Source organism: Ascaphus truei, chromosome 1, assembly GCF_040206685.1.
Source record: "Ascaphus truei isolate aAscTru1 chromosome 1, aAscTru1.hap1, whole genome shotgun sequence".
Classification (NCBI taxonomy): Eukaryota; Metazoa; Chordata; class Amphibia; order Anura; family Ascaphidae; genus Ascaphus; species Ascaphus truei.
In genome coordinates, this window is record NC_134483.1 from 63,475,586 (window position 1) to 63,488,961 (window position 13,376).

Sequence of the window (13,376 nt, forward strand, 5' to 3'; positions counted from 1 at the left end):
TAGCACCAAAGTGATGTGAAAAAATTAAAATAAAGATCCTAAATAGGAATATATCCAGACAATAAATGGGTACAAAAACAATATAGGTGTGGGAGCAAAAAAGGGAAAATTAATAGAAGTATATAGAACCTAGTCCTTCAGAAAAAGTCCATCAGATGGTGAATAATTAGTGGATGATTGGTAGAAGTGTGGGGATCTTCGGCAGCTCTCGAAAGGATGAACCACATCCAATTAGCACATAGAGGAAGAAAAGAAGAGAGAGAGAATGCACGCCCCATCGTGTAAAAAAGTACATTTAATGATGGAAGTCAGTCGAAGGGGGGGGGGGGGATGGAAAGAAATACACTCACAAGGGTAAGTTTAAAACAAACGATTGTGAATATAATCACCGCCCAGCTGCTGGCTCTGTGTCTGGAATCCACAGCCTGAATAAAACTCCGTGGTATAGGCAAACAGCGGGACGGTGAGGAACCCCAGGGCATCTAGTATCATCACAAAAGTCCAATATAAGCAGATATGCTGTTGCTGGCAGCCGCAGAATGTCCCGCACTCGATTTAGTCTGTTAATGCCCATGCGCGGCGACGTCCTGACGTAATGTCACTGCGTGCAGCGTAGCAGCGCTCCCTTACGCGTTTTGTCGCTCTAGGGTGACTTTCTCAAAGGGGGAAGTACAATGGAGCTACCAAGCTGTGTGTTTATACCCACTGGGTTGCCTAGCCACCCGTTAATCACCAATGGTGCATTTAAATGAATGAATATTCAATCAACCAATGGGATACCACTTAGCATAAGGTTATAACTTCTACAATGAAATGGTATCAAAGTTAATGACTTAGATAAAGATATCTTAAAGAAAATATCCAAATAGACACATCTGCTACTGTAGATACATTATGGTATAAGTATATAACAATAAAATTATAAAATAACATTTGTACATTATATAGTAATGATATAACAAATATGTACATGAAATGCATAATCAACAAACAAAGGTTAGGGACACTATGGAGAAGGTGCATGATTATTGATGGTTTAAGAATATCAGAAAAAATCCTAGGCCAACAGTGAAAAACTCCATAAAGGAAGGAATAGGGAGGGGAAGAGGGAAGGCCTCATTTAGGGTATTGTGCTCCTACAGACACAAGCCATACTGGTCCCTCCATCTTGAGATAGTGGCACCGAGTAGACTCAGGACGAGTGGTCCGCCTGCCTCATCCACGACTGTGAGCTCATTTGGTAAACGCAAGTGCGGGAGGGTCGATGTATCACCTGCAAGCATCTAGTGGTTTGTCTATACCACGGAGTATGATTCAGGCTGTGGATTCCGGACGCAGAGCCATCAGCTGGGCGGTGATTATATTCAAAATCGCTTGTTTTAAACTTACCCTTGTGAGTGTATTTCTTCCCCCTCTTCCCCTTCCCCTTCCTTCCATCATTAAATGTACTTTTTTACGCGATGGAGCATGCGCTCTCTCTTCTTTATTCATATATATTGTGACAAACAGCTTACTCCGGGGCTCCGCCGTTTGTCCAGAACTGTTAGAACACGGTCTTTTAGGGTAGGTTAAATGATGAGGCATCACGTACTGTTCCTTTAAACAGCCTATGCCTGGTTTATTCAGTCCCAGGCACTGAGACTGCCACAGTGCATTCAACAGAAACACATCAAAAACAAAAGCTGCTCACCTGAGCGATAACTTAACTTAGATTTCCCTAACTCAGGGTGGAAGTGGCTTTTCCACTTCCAACAACAAAACAAGATACTTTTGCAGTCTTAGACAAATGAACAGAATGATTGAACCTGTTTGGGGAAGAGGCTTCTCCCCACTGTAGTTCAGCAGCCTTCCAGCCTCCAGGCTCTTGGGGAGAGGGGAGAGCAAACAGGAAATCAGTCTTACATACCTGATTTCTAATTAGCATGACAGGTGACAGAAATCAGACAGCAGACAAACTCTGGTCTGGATCTCTCATCCCTCAGTTCCAGCGCTTGCCAAACTGTGGGATGGAGTGCATGTATTATAATGCTGCACTCCCAGGCCGAACAGGATATAAACTGTTCAGTATCCTGGGAGCCCTATATATGGAATTTATTACCATCCCCTGGTTTCTGTCACATAACCTCCCCCCCAGCTCAGACCTATAGGGATGAGCGACCATGGATATTAGGGAGTGCATCCTTGACAACCCGTCAGCATTGCCATGTTTGTGCCCTGACCTGTGTTCCACAGAAAATTTAAAGGGTTGTAGGCTTAGGAACCACCTGGTCACTCTAGCATTCTTTTCCCTGTTTTGACACATCCAGATAAGGGGTGCATGATCTGTGACCAACCGGAATTTTCTCCCCAACAGGTAGTATTTGAGCATCTCTACAGCCCACTTTATTGCGAGACACTCTTTCTCTACTATGGAGTAATTTTTCTCCTGGGGATTTAGTTTCCTACTTAAATAAATGATGGGGTGCTGCTCACCTTGAGACTCCTGGGAGAGTACCGCCCCCAGCCCTACCTCAGATGCGTCGGTTTGGACTACGAACTCTTTGGAGAAGTCAGGTGTGACCAACACTGGTTGGGCACAGAGAGCTTCTTTCAGGCTTCTAAAGGCCTGTTCGGTTTCGGGGGACCACTTTACCATTAGCGGTCCTCTTGCTTTTGTGAGGTCGGTTAGTGGGGTTGCCTTAGTTGCAAAATTGGGAATAAACCTTCTATAGTACCCAATTAACCCCAAAAAGGTCCGTACTTGTTTTTTTGTAACTGGCCTTGGCCAATTTTGTATCGCCTCCACTTTGAGTGTTTGGGGTTTGAGTAAACCTCTGCCAATAGAATACCCCAGATACTTGGCCTCCTCCAGACCAATAGTGCATTTAGCGGGGTTAGCAGTTAGTCCAGCAGACCGAACTGCGTCGAGCACAGCTTGGACCTTTGGAAGGTGGGATTGCCAATCTTCACTATGGATTACCACATCATCCAGGTAGGCGGCAGCATACCGAGCATGTGGTTTTAAAATTTTATCCATCATTCTTTGGAATGTGGCGGGAGCTCCATGTAAGCCAAAAGGCAGCACCTTATACTGAAAGAGGCCGTCTGGGGTTGAGAAGGCTGTCTTTTCTTTTGCCCTTTCTGTGAGGGGAACCTGCCAGTACCCTTTTGTTAGGTCTAGGGTTGTGAGATATCGGGCTTTGCCCAGTCTCTCTACAAGTTCATCTACCCTGGGCATAGGATAAGTATCAAATTTTGACACCGCGTTTAGTTTCCGGTAGTCATTACAAAACCTTGTTGTACCATCTGGCTTTGGGACTAAGATTATAGGGCTGTTCCACCCACTTTGGGATTCCTCAATTACGCCTAGTTTTAGCATTTTTTTAAACTATAAACTTATAGCCTCTCTTTTGGTCTCTGGGATTCGGTACGGTTTAAGGTTAACTCGGACCCCCGGTTCAGAGACTAGGTCATGTTCAATTACGCTAGTTCTACCTGGCTGTGTAGAGAAGATTTCTTTGTTTCTTCTCACTAAATTCTGAACCTCTCGTTTCTGATGAACGGACAGGGTTTCAGCTATGCTAACCTCTGGGTCAGTTTCTTGATTCTCTAACGGACCTGGGGGTACTAGGGTTAACAAGACTTCTCTATCTTTCCAGGGCTTGAGTAGGTTTATATGGTAAATTTGCTCAGGTTTCCTCCTACCTGGCTGTCTTACCTTATAATTTACTTCTCCCACTCTTTCCAAGACCTCATATGGCCCCTGCCATTTAGCAAGGAATTTACTCTCCACGGTGGGAACCAGAACTAGTACCCTATCACCTGGAAAAAAAATTCTGACCCTAGCACCCTTATTATACGTATTCCTCTGTGCTTCTTGAGCTTTCTCCATGTGTTCCCTCACTATGGGTAGGACTGCAGCAATGCGGTCCTGCATCTGGGCAACATGCTCTATTACACTTCTGTAAGGGGTAACCTCGTGTTCCCAATTCTCTTTGGCTATATCAAGTAAGCCCCTTGGGTGTCGGCCATACAATAGTTCAAACGGGGAGAAACCTGTGGATGATTGGGGAACTTCCCTAATGGCAAATAACAGGTACGGTAACAAACAATCCCAGTTTTTCCCATCTTTATCGATCGCCCGCCGTAACATGCTCTTTAAGGTTTTATTGAACCTTTCCACTAAACCATCTGTTTGTGGATGATAGACTGAGGTTCTGAGATGCTTGATTTTTAGAAGTTTACATAGCTCTTTTGTTACTTGGGACATAAATGGTGTTCCCTGGTCAGACAAAATCTCTTTAGGAATTCCGACCCGGGAAAACAGAACTACTAACTCTTTTGCTATGTTTTTAGCAGAGGTGCTCGTAGGGGAACTGCCTCTGGATATCGGGTGGCATAATGTAATATTACCAATATATGCTGATGTCCCCTAGCAGACTTTATTAGGGGTCCTACTAGATCCATAGCAATCCGGTCAAATGGTACCTCTATTATGGGAAGGGGTACCAATGGGCTGCGGTACGCTTTGAACGGGGCGGTGATCTGACATTCTGGGCATGAGGAGCAATAATTCGTAATTTCTGCCAGAACCCCAGGCCAATAGAAGCTTCGGAGAACCTTTTCTTTTGTCTTTTCCACCCCTAGGTGTCCCCCCAATGGATGACTATGTGCGAGGTGTAATACTACGTTACGGAATGTCCGTGGTACCAACAATTGTTTAGTTGTAACTGATTTCCTTTTATCAACCCGATATACTAGGTCGTTCTCTACCTCGAAGTAGGGGTAAGCAAGTGACCTATCTGGTTGGCCAGGAGTACTATTCTGGTCCCGTATATTTCCCCTTGCTACCGCTAATGTGGGGTCCTCCCACTGGGCCTTCTTAAAACTCCCAGGACTGACCTCTAGGTCAGCGAGGGTCTTATCCGGTTCTGAGGTGGTAAGTGTGTGATCAACATCTTGATTTGGGGTATTCCCTACCAAAGTAGTGATGGGGAAGGGAATTTTACAGCACTCGTCCTTTTCCCCCTTCTTATTTGGGCCCTCGTCAACATCCATTTCTGAAAAAGGGAAAGGATTTGTTTCTTCTAATACTTCGTTATGGTCCGCTATTGAACTCTGGGCGCTATTCTGAGCGGGGGACCACATTTTTAGAAAATGGGGAAAGTCGGTCCCTATTAACACATCATGTGCCAGTTTGGGTACAATACCCACCTTGAAATCTAAAGAACCAAACTCTGTTTCAAAAAAAACATCAACAGTGGAATATTCATGATTATCCCCATGTATACAACAAATTGCCACTCTTTGTGAACTGTTTCCCTGTTTCTTCTTAATGGGCAACAGGTATTCGGACACTAGTGTGACCATGCTCCCAGAGTCAAGAAGTGCCCGAACCCTCTTACCATTAACCTTTACAAATGCCCACAAATGGTTATTCAAGGGGTCCTCTGGGCTAGGGCCCATACATTGGGACCACAGCGAATAAGGTTCCACGCTGTTGCATTGCATGGGTTCATCATTTAGTGGGCAGATTTTTGCTGTGTGGCCCCTCTCATGACAATTTACACATTTAGGTACATAGTCTGTATCCCACTTAGAACCTTTTCCCGGCTCCCCATGTTGGCTATTGCCCTTAGTGTGCGAGCCACTGTTGCTGGTGCTACGTGAAGGTGGTCGCCGCTCTTCAGCGCCCCTTAACCCCGGTACCCTTTTACCGTCTCTGGAAGAGTCCTGGAACCTCGGGTAGTGGGGTTGCTCCACGACTGTGGGTTGTGGGTGCTCTTCTGCTGCATTGTACCTTTCTACGAGGGCCACAAGCTCATCCGCATTGTGGGGGTCACTCCGACTGACCCAACAGCGTAAGGCAGAGGGAAGTTTCCTCAAGAACTGGTCCATGACCAACCGTTCCACGATGTGGCTTGCTGAGTTGACCTCGGGTTGTAGCCACTTCCGGGCGAGGTGGATGAGGTCATACATCTGGCTTCGGGTGGCTTTATCCATCGTGAAGGACCATGCGTGAAAACTTTGGGCACGAACAGCCGTGGTTACGCCGAGGCGGGCGAGGATCTCGAACTTCAATTTTGCATAGACGTTAGCTTCGGCTGGCTCTAGATCAAAGTAAGCCTTCTGGGGTTTGCCGCTTAGGAAGGGTGCGATTAGACCAGCCCACTCAGCTTCTGGCCATCCCTCTCTCTGTGCCGTGCATTCAAACGTGAGAAGATAGGCTTCCACATCATCCGAGGGTCCCATCTTCTGAAGGTAGTGGCTTGCCCTGGTCATTTTCGGAACTGGGGCTGCCTCTGCCAGTGGAAGGTTACTGATAGTCCCCCTCAGGATCTCGAGTTCCTGCTGTAAGCCCTGAGCGAACCATTGTTGCTCCTCTCTCAGCAAGCGGTTTGTCTCTTGCTGGTTTGCATTCACCTGTTGCTGGTTTGCATTAGTCTCTTGCTGGTTTATTAACAGCCGTTGCTGGTTTGCATTAGTCTCTTGCTGGACTATTAACAGCTGTTGCAGGGCTGCATTAATCTTTTGCTGGGCTTCATACGCGTCTTTCTGGACAGCGACATTGCGTACCAGCGCACTCACCACGTCTTCCATCTTGTTTGGAGAGAGAAAAAAAAACTTTTTTTTTTTTTTTCTTGTTAAAGTTCTTTAACCCGCAGACCTTTTAGTGTTCTGCCCGCATTCTCCACCATATGTGACAAACAGCTTACTCCGGGGCTCCGCCGTTTGTCCGGGACTGTTAGAACACGGTCTTTTAGGGTAGGTTAAATGATGAGGCGTCACGTACTGTTCCTTTAAACAGGCTATGCCTGGTTTATTCAGTCCCAGGCACTGAGACTGCCACAGTGCATACAACAGAAACACATCAAAAACAAAAGCTGCTCACCTGAGCGATAACTTAACTTAGATTTCCCTAACTCAGGGTGGAAGTGGCTTTTCCACTTCCAACAACAAAACAAGGTACTTTTGCAGTCTTAGACAAATGAACAGAATGATTTAATCTGTTTGGGGAAGAGGCTTCTCCCCACTGTAGTTCAGCAGCCTTCCAGCCTCCATGCTCTTGGGGAGAGGTGAGAGCAAACAGGAAATCAGTCTTACATACCTGATTTCTAATTAGCATGACAGGTGACAGAAATCAGGCAGCAGACAAACTCTGGTCTGGATCTCTCATCCCTCAGTTCCAGCGCTTGCCAAACTGTGGGATGGAGTGCATGTATTATAAGGCTGCACTCCCAGGCCAAACAGGATAGAAACTGTTCAGTATCCTGGGAGCCCTATATATGGAATTTATTACCATCCCCTGGTTTCTTTCACAATATATATATATATAGTGAAACAGGTGTCCCACGAAGGAGACAAAAAACAGCACTCAAGATATAATGCAAAAAGTGTATTGAAAACAAAAAGCAGGCACAAATAAAATTATTTGTGCCTGCTTTTTGTTTTCAATACACTTTTTGCATTATATCTTGAGTGCTGTTTTTTTTCTACATTATTAAAATACAGGTAGGTGATTTAATTTTAGAGGATTAAAGCTGGATAGAATTCAGAACATAATTATTTACTTACGTGTGTTATTTTTTTATTCTGTTCAATTGCCTCTGTGTTGTATTTTATGCCGTTTATGTATTTCTTGTTCCCTTTTTTTCACCATCTTAATAAAAAGGTGATTGGAGATCATTTAACTACAACAAAGAGAACAATTGTCCATGGAAATATTTAACTGCTTTTTTGATTACTTTTTACAGTATCTCGAGGGGAAAAATCACCAGACTACTGTATTGAAAGTACCTATATTGTGTAAGGCCATTCGGATTAGTAATAGCCAACAATGCTTTCTTAAGAACAAATCTTGCTGAACAAATGTAATTATATTCTATCATAGGGCATATTACTTGCTTTGAGCTGTCTTACACATTATGGTGTTTGGGACTAAAGCACGTCAGACGTTATAGCATTTTTGTGCTTTTGTTACAGATGTGGCAAACATTATTTTCCCCTTTAACGTATAAAAAAAAAGCATGAAATAATGCGTTAAATAACATTTGTATTATCTCCTTCACCAGTGTTTTCAATAAAGCTGCTGTCAAATAGCACAAAAGTATTAACGCATCGCGTTAGCCGGAGCAGTAATATCTGCTACATCTATATATCTGTTTAAATATTATGCCAGTGTAAATCTGCATTTTTTGCAGCAATGTGTACTTACACATTAGAAATAAGGCCCCACATTCATTAAAAGATGTATAGCTTTAGCACCTCCAGTTAGTACCTATACATTTAATTTGGAATTGAAGCGTGCTAAAGCTTAGCACCCTTTAGTGAATCTGGGCCAAAAACACTTATAGGAAAGTGTGCTAAATGGACCACTGCAATACTGACCACAAATACAATAGTATCATCATTATTATTATAATTCATTTATAATAAACTCACAAACTGAGCAGAAAAGAACTATAAGAAAATGCACAAAGTATGTTTCCTCTTCTCTTGTTGGCAGGTGTGTGTATTCCACCTTGTGTATTACTGTCATTGCCAGCATTTCCCCTTCCGTCTGGCAGCAGAGAGTCTACATTAAGAAAAAAATCATAAAACTGCTGACAAAAAAGATAATATTCTGCTATTTTTTGCTTTCAGAATTTACAAAGTAAGCATTTAATTGTATAATTCTCTTTTCTATTCCTGTACTTCTGACAAGAGCGACAGTCATTTCAAAAGCAGTAAAAAAAATGAATCAATTAATTGGCAGATTAATTAATGGAGTCATACAGTATAAGAGAGAAAAGTGGATATTATATACAGTACAAAAAGGTCTTTTAAAAGGTTGCAAAACAATAAATGTATAAAAGGAGATAGGTCCCGCCCCCGCGACAGGTCCCGTGATGACACAGAGACGCTCCGCAGACCAGGGAAGCTACCCACAGGCGCCGCGCTGTCAGACAGAGGGATACCTCCAGGTTCGGGCTTCGGCCCTGCCCCCTGCGTCACGTCCCGTGATGACACGGGTAACACATCACGCCCGCAGGAAACCATGCACCAGCGCCGCATCATGAAAAGCACACGAGGGGTTAATCTTTAAACTCCACACTAACCATGATCACCTGGACCTGCGGCTTACTCCGCCTCCATCCTACCATTGGGCGCTTGCTACCTAGTGGGCGGTTCATGCTAATGTGTGGCAGCTGCATGCTGGCTGCTCATTGGTCACCTGCCCTTTATATGCTCAGCCAGCCCTCTGGCAAATTGGCTGAGCATAATTCTTTGTTCCTGAATGTAGTGCTTACCTCAAGCTTCTGCTGCCTTGTCCTGTTGCCTTGAGCATTTTTGATCCTGTTTTGTCTCTCAGTGTTTTGACCTCGGCTTGTACCTGGAAATCTGTCTTCTCTCTACCTTGACCTAGGCTTGCTTCTGGACCTCTACCTTCTCTGCCCCTGGACCCCAGCTACCCTCTACGACCATCTGACTTCTCAAACCACTGACCACGGCAAGTATTACGACTATCCTCACTTCTCCAACCCTGACCCGGCTATACGACTAACACTCTGCACTCTGGACGAGCTCACGCAGCTGGAGGTCGGTGTACTTTAACATCCCCACCTCGGCCTCGCGGTCCTGTCTTGTTTGTGGTGAGCACCCATTACACATGCGTTGCTAAAGGAGCTCAAGAGGGCATCCATGTTACCTCGTGCTTCACATACTGTAGCTTAGTAAAAGAAGGGTGGAGAGCCGTGTTGGTCCTATCTTCCATGTGGTAAAATAACAAAGGTATCACACTGCCTATTTCTCCCTCCTTGGTTATGTTGCCATGCTGTAACTCTGAATTATAACATTCAAACTTGAAACACTGGATGATGTTTGAGATATTTTTCATTTGGATGCACACTGGAATGTTTTAACCAGATTTATGTTACTTCACCCACCCTAGCCTCATATTATCTGGTTTATACCAATAGATAAAGTATGTGATTAGTCTGGAACGCAGTTCTATTTGAGTAGCATACAGTAGCAATTTTTAAAAGCCCAGATGTTTCCAATTTGATCAATACCACACAATTTGTAACCTGTAGAATCAGGAAAGTACCTCTCAGAAATCCCCCAAACATTTTAGCTTGCAGAAACAATATTAAAATGCTGTTAAATATTTTGTTAGGGATAAACCAGGAGTACTCAAATGTGATGTCATATTCACAGAGGGACAAGCATAAAGCAGGTATAGAGTACAGAAAGGGGCTATGAAAAATGTTTGAAAGGAGTATAAGAAATACAGTGGTAATTTCACTGATATTAAAGCGGGCAAACCTATTTCAAATCCCAGTGTCAGCTCCCAGTGACATTGGTCGTCTTTAAGGCCCATATTTACTAGACGGTGCTACGGTGTAAGACATTTTCTGGGGCGAGAAAACACCCTCTGGCCCATTCAAGTGATTGTCTTTAAAAGGTCTCTTATGGCATAGCACAGCTTAGTAAATATGGCCCTTTATCTCACTGTGGGGCCTATTCTAGTAGCTTCAATTTTATCAGTGCAAAATTGAACGTGTTGGTATGTTAATAGCTCACGGTATGAAATTTGTGGGAAAACAGCATTGAGTAAGACAAATCAAATGTTATATTCATGTGAATACTAACATTGAAGTATTTAACTATGCATTTTGTCACATTGGACGTAGTATTGGGTATTTTTGTTGTATACATTTGGCCACGCTCTGTAGCACTCCTTTTGATACATATATACATACATAAATGCATGCATACTGTACATAAATGCATACATACATACATACATATATACATACATATATATGTGCTCTGGGGTTAGAGCTTGCTGAGATTGTGTGTTCATAAGACCAATACTGACAAGTCTAAGGCCCCTTGTGAGGAATGGGGTACTGATCTGAGACCCAACATTATCAGAACCCACAACCTCTGCTATTCTGAGTAGCAGCTCTAGCATTAAACTAAATCAGATACTGGGAAGCTCCGCTGTAACAGCACACAATATTTTGAGTAAGGCGGTGTGACTCATTTAAATATACTTTGTGCATCTACTAAAATTATGAAAATAAACCTCGCTCTATTGAATGTGAAGGGTGAAATAGAAGGAATAAGCTGAGAACAGCATAACGCACAAAGTACACAAAGGGGAAAGTCATCCCTAAAAATGATGTACACCTCAAACACTCAATAGTACTACATATTTGATACTAAACAATGATTGATATAAAACTTAACTTGTAATAGTTGTAATCCTAAAATATATATGTAACCCTGGTCCCCAGCAGCTCCTGGAGACCCCCCTCCCCTGGCGCAGCTCGATCGCGGGTACTGAAAAACCCGACGGCTGCTTCCACGGGTGGGGGCTGGTGCAGGGAGCAGCGCGGCTTCTCCTGCCTGCGGCCGGTTGCCGGGGACGCGATCGGGCCGTTGCTAAGGCCGCGATCGCGTCTCTAAGGTCCCGGCGGCCGGTGAGGCAGGGCGCCGCCATTGAAGACAGCGTTGCGCATGCGCAGGGACGCGTAGGCGCAGGGAAAGCCCCAGAGCTAGGGATAGCTCGCGCGAGCATAGGGACAGCTCAGGGAGAAGAGAGAAAGCCCGGGAGAGCTTGCGCACGCGCAGTGCAGGGTAGGAAAAGCCCGCGAACCCCTAGCCTACCAGGGAAGGCTCTGAGCTGGGACTACATATCCCAAGAGCCTTTGCACGCCCCATGTGATACCAGGGAGCCAATAGGGCTTAGGAAGGCCAGGCAGGCAAAGAGATACATTGTTTGGGCTGCAGCACGTTTGTCAGTTGGAGCAGCGGAGCTGAAGGGGAAGGAAGGATGCAGGGAGTGAGTGCAGCTCCTGCATCCAGATAGGTACCCTCACCTCCAGGTAGGCCCCAACTCCCCACCAGGTTAGTGGGTAACTGAAAAGGGACGGCCCTAGATAGGGAGGTCACCCTTAGTGTGTGTAAGGTGCAGGTTTGGCAGTGCCACAGCGGGGAGTGCTGTGCGCACTGGCAAATAGGCACAGCGTGTGTGCAGTGGATGATTTGCTGCGGGATCCAGGTGGCTGTGTACGATTGCCAGCTGTGTGTGTGTCGCTGCATGTGCTGGGCGTAGTGTGTGCAGCGTGTGTGAATGTCTGCAGGCTGACAGTGAGAGCGGTGTGTCTGCTGCAGGCTGTTAGGAGTAGCGAGTAGCTAGATGTTAGGGAGGATTAGGGACTTGGGTAGATAAGGGAGTGGGGCAGGTTATTAACCCCGCAGGCCCTAGGAGTTTCCCCCAAGTCACCTCAGGTTGCGGTTCATCAGGGACAGGCCCTAGGTTAGGGTTCCTGTCACTTTAGGGTTAGTTAGGGATAGATAGGGATAGCGGCGGCTGCTGTTCCCGTGAGACGGTGTGTTACCGAGAGACGGTTGTGTTCCCGTGAAGCGGTGGGACCCTCGTTGGGGTTCCTGGAGAATATCACCTGGATAGGATCAGACGGATGCATCGCACGTCTGACCCTTTGAGAAGCTTGTTGCTGACCCGAGCACCGGAGTGCTCGGAAGGTATTATGTCATCACATGTGCACCAACAGGCCTAGAGGTTTTAGTGACTGCGCAGTCACCCAGTGACTATCTCTGTAGGAGTACGGGACATTGGGTGGGGTTCTTGGTACACTGGGTGGGATCACCTGGTGTCGGGGAATCGTCCTGCGAGACGTCACTGTCAGTGTCTCCTCGTGAGAGAGACACTGGTTATTATTATATTATTTGTAAGTAAAGTAGTTATATATAATCACTGTGTGTGTAGTTTCTTATTGGGTTCCTATGTAGGGTCATTCTACACTTCCCTAGAATCCTACATAGGTGGAGGCGCTGAAGAAGATCCGTTCCAGAGGATTCACCCCAGGCTCTCATTAGCGGAGGCTCAGACCTCCTGTGAGCCTGCAGGTATACGCACCACACCGGTAACACCACCTGTTCTACTCACCCACACTATATATGAGATTGGGTGGGGTGGAATACCCGTTACATATACAACAGTGAATACTGATTAAAACTTAGGTTTTAATATTGATATTTCTAAAAAATATATACAAACTAAATTAGCAGTTTAGTGCCCTTTAAAAAAATTGCTTTAGAATATTTAAGCTAAAATGACCTGAGCCATTCTGCTAATGACTGTTTAGAATATGCAGCCTTTAAGACAGAAAGGGCTGAGGTTCTTAAGAAAATATTGTAAGAACCCAGGGTCTACAATATATTGTAACAGACACAAGCTACCGAAAGTTACAAATATCCTTTATGCATTCACCATCTGATAGAAGATTTCCCTGTTTAAAAAAAGTAGGTTTAGATTAGTATCATATTTCAAGTCATTGACTGGTTAGCGTTGTGTACAAAAGAGATGAAGAGAGCTTTGGCATTTT